Raw genomic sequence first — 4,775 nt, forward strand, 5'->3', positions numbered from 1 at the left:
CTTGTTTTGAGTGGCAGGGGTGAAAATCGTTGCAACCGCGGGCTGCTGCCGGGATGTGCTCTGCGCCCTGCTCCTCTGCTCACAGCACCCACCTGTGAGAGCTGGCTACCCACACGTGCGTACAGGTGTGCCCTCAGCTGTGGCTTTCACCTGCAGGTCCCAACCTTCTGCAGGGACATTTCATCTCCTTGCCGCCCTTGGTTTATCCCTCAGCGGCTCCTTTGCCTTCCAGAGTCACATTACTCCCAGAGAGGGGTTTTATCCCCCACAGAATTTCTACTCCAACCTCGACCTGAGGGAAGGGGATGTGCAGAAGATCACTAGGTAAAAAAAGCACTGATGTGGGGGATGAAGCAATGACCCACATCAAGAGTGGGAGCGCCTTTACTTCTAGTTCTTGCAGGACTTTCCAGAATGCCGGTGTTCAGAGGTGCATGGTAACTTGTGCAAACACATTGGAAACCGAGATCTGTCGGCCTTTACAGCCATTCAATTCTCTAGCCCCTTTTTCTTTCCAGCCTCTGCATCTACAACTATTGACAAATCTTGTCCAGCCTGGTTTTTCTCACTTGTGAGCTACCACATCCCACTGCCACTGAGTCATCCTGGCCTCGTTCACACCACATCACCAGGATTGATGGCAGCAGGGACAACCAGCAAGAGCTAAGCCCGCAGGGCTTTTCCTTTTCAGATCAAAGCACTTCACACAAAATATTTCAGTAAAGACCAAAGAAAGCTGAAGCAGACTTTGGAGTGTATCGAAATTGGCAGCAACTTTTCATCAGCCTGAACGTAAAGCAACTGTATTGTATTGGCTTTTTTTTTTTAAAAAAGAAAGGAACATTTTTGTTTACAGCCATTTTAGTTTATAAATTTGTTTTTGAAGTTTTGTTAAAAACGAAAGGACTGTTCTAAAGCATGCTATTGGGCTGTATTTGATTAGGATTCCTTCCTACTATGACAGACAAAAAGGTTGCTCTGTTCAACAACGCATTGCTGAAGGGGTTTTAGTGAAATCCCAGCAATGGGAGTAGGAAGCATATGTTTCGGTTTAAAATGGTGAGGAAAAGAAACTCGTTGTTGCTTCAACTTTTTCCTTAGCTATGTTTTTGAAGGCTCCTGGGATTGTCAGTGCTCAGGAGAGAAGCATGAGTCACACAGTCACCACAAAAAAGTCTAGCACAGTGTCGGCTGAACTTACGTGGCCTACAAATACCCCTCGCAATGGTTTGAGGGTTCCCAGTTCTGCTATAAAACTACACCCTAGTTGACCCATCCCTTTTTGCTAGGCACACACACATCCTTCGGTTCAAGTTCAGAAAATAAACACAAGCAAGCAACATCAGGTTTAACGACTAGAAATAAATATTTCAAATACCAGGGAGAGGAGTGTTGTCTCACTCTCTGTAGCAGTGCTATTCACTCCTTTTTAATGATTTGCAGGTGTCTAACTGTTTTCCATTCAAGGTGTAGGCACACTACGGTGGATTGAGACCTTCCAGCAAGTTTCTTTCCTCTGATGACTTTTCATAGACCCCTTCAAAGCAGTCCACAGACACACATGGGCTCACAACTTGAGCTCAGGAACTGTGTGTAGAAAAGGAAACATGAAATGGAACGGGAAAGGAGAACTTCCAGGAAATAGAACAAAAAGGCCCAAATCATCTGCCAGATATCACATCTCATGTCACTCCCACACACCATGATCTGTCATGAGTTCAAGCATTGGAAGAAACTTTGGGTTTCCACCAGGGCAGCAGGCAGGGTGAGGATCACAAGAGCATGCCACAGCCAGTGAAGAGATGACTGCAAGGTCTATTCTGCACTGAGAAAACAGCTGGGGAAAAATATCCCTTGGGGATAGGAATTGCCGACATGGCAGTCTCTTATCCTTTAGAAGTGTAACAATGCCAACCTTCATGCCGAAACCCCATATAGGATCTGTGACCAACTCACTGAAAGCAGTTACCTGTGTCGTCCTCAGAAGAGTTTCCTCCTCTGAGTATATGGTTTTGTTTATGCATGCAGACTCAGAACACTCAACACCAAAGCTGCTAAAGAGAAGGTAGGGCTGGGCAGAAACCCCTGCCGTGAGCAAGAGCGTCCCAGAGAACAGATGTCCTGCCCTCAGCCCCGGCAGGAGAGCCCCGCACCCTCACAGCCCCCAGCATCCCGGCATCTCTCCCAAGCTCAGGTTAAGAGCATCAGAGCAATTCTTGGGAGCAGCCTTCAGGATCTCTGAAGACTTGGCTAAAATAATGGTTTGATGACACAAAAAAGACCCACCTTTAGCTCACACCACCACCTCAAAACCAGTGATACCTTGTGAAACGCAGAAGTGATCCAATACAGACTCCTGCTGCAGATTCACATTTGTTCAAAAAATGTTGCAGTTTGCTTTGTATCAGCAGGCTTCATGCTGGGTAAAGAATCATTTCTTCACCAACAGCTAGCAAAAAAAACTAGTCAGAGCTTTTTCCTCCTCGCCTGAACAATCATAAAGCTACACCCTGGGGCTGGAGTTTCCTTAATTGCTTCTCCAACTGCTTTCCCTGGAGCCCCCTCTTAAGTTAGATGAATATAAGAACTACAAAGTTTTACGAGCCACCATCATACAGCAAGTATCTCAGTCTCCAAGTCACCATTCCTACCCATAATATCAGATGGCAAATCCGCATCCTTTCTTGAGGATCAAGAAAAATATGATTCACCAGTGTCGTACCAACGTATTTACTGTTCCAGATACAGTCAAAAGGTTTTCACCTCACACATGCAGTTGTCTTTAAGACTGAAATTACAGCATTTCTTAATCCTAGCTTCTCATCAGCATGGGGTGTAGGCAAACTACCAGGAAATCTGCCTACCTCTTCTTGAGCTCCATTACTGACATTCAACATCTTCCAGTGCAGAAGGGGAGGCTACAAATTGTCAGCAAACCAAGTAGCTGGGCCTCACCTCCTCAGAAGACACAGCATTTGAGCTCTAAGTTTAAGCCTTTTACCACATTCCCAACCTAAACATCGGAAAGCATTTGCTCCATGTATACGACATCACATATGTACACATATACAATGACACAGTGCAGAAATAATGGCTTCTGATATAGCACAGCTGAGGACAGACACCACCTTCCCAGAGCAGGGAGGGCACTGTCTTTATGAAAACATGATCCTCGCCAGTCAACAGTACAAGTCAAGAAACTACCCAAGCCAAATCTAGGAAACAGCAAGGACTCCATGCAGCACAAGAGCCCTCAGGCACTCGGGGTGCTCAGACAGTGACCCTGACCTGGGGGGGGAGGCCCACGCACGGCCAGCTCTTTGCCATGAGAGCCAGCAAGTTCAGGCACTCTGTCAAAAGACAAACACTTCAGTTCCAAAGTGTTTGCTCCACATTATGTAAAGTCACCTCCGTTTATCTCAGTGGACTCTCTAATAAAAGGGTTATTGCACCTGAGAGGGTAAAACTCCTTGTCAAGGCCAAACATACCAACCACCTTCTCCTTTGGCCAAGGCCCAGCGTAATCCAGGAGCACTCGATTGATTTGGTGACACTCAAACAAGATGCTTCAGAGACTTCTAACCAGAACGGACAATACCACTCTTGACACTTCACAATTTTCATCCAAAGAGACCTTTGCCAAGGCAGAACGTTCTTTACTTAAAAGGAATCACCAAAAGAAATCAGACCCTGGAGGTGAAAGACAGGCTCTGTACTAATGCACTTGATGCTCTATCCTTAAGGAGGCACTTCCAAACAGAAGGAATATCAAAATCCATGTGACATCCTACAACACAAGACAGACTCACGGCCTCTGGGACACACAACAAGGACAAGACTGTAATTTTGAGCAGACACAACCAGGAAGTTCTGCTTCACTGCTGAACACCTGATACTCTCAAAACAAGTTACCTCTCAACAATGTCTTACCCATTAGCCTAACTAAAATTTGAGTGCAGAATTTTTAAGTGTCCAGATACTCCAGCAAGGACAGCTATATAAAGAGAACTAGAGCACTATTCATGGTTCATAGGTTAATTCTGATCACTTTTAATGGATTGTACTGATTTCTACACCTGGTTTTATGAAGTGCATTATATTCCATATAGACACGATGCCATCTGGTAGATGAAGTATATCTTCTGCCCCATGATGAAGCAACAAGTGATCCCATAAGGCTCTTACTGACAACTTCTCAAAAAAATGTTATTTCTTGGCTAATTTCAGCCTAAATGATTCTGTGAAAGAGTTCTTGTTGAAAAAAAGCAGAACGCACTCCAAGTTTTGCTCATAGGCCTCTCAAATCGTTTCCACAGACAGACTAGGATCATATTGCAACAGAAGGACCTTCCAATAAGACAAAGTTGACTGACACATTTTACTTTCCAGTGTATAAAATCTAGTTTTGCACTTCTTCCTATAGAAATATACCCCAAGTAAGAAGCAATGGGTTAGACGCTAGGCAGAATCCCTACCATATAAACTGAAGCTAAAGGGTAAAAACACAGACTGCGAAGTCCCAGGTAAAACCTTTCAAATACAGCAAGACTTTGGCTACATTCCCTTTCCCATAGCCAGGTACACTAAGTTAGTTACATTAACTAACAGACCTTTTAAAAAGTTAAAAAAATCCAATCAACCAACAACAAAAAGTCACATCAACTTTAATCAGTGGACTTCCACCTGAAGAAGAAAGCCTGAACACAGTAGGCAAAAAGAAAATCCTGTTTCAAGGAAAATACCATCTCCAATATTCATATATCATGCATTAGAGA

This window comes from Cariama cristata, unplaced genomic scaffold (assembly GCF_000690535.1).
Source record: "Cariama cristata isolate BGI_N322 unplaced genomic scaffold, ASM69053v1 scaffold21621, whole genome shotgun sequence".
Taxonomy (NCBI): Eukaryota; Metazoa; Chordata; class Aves; order Cariamiformes; family Cariamidae; genus Cariama; species Cariama cristata.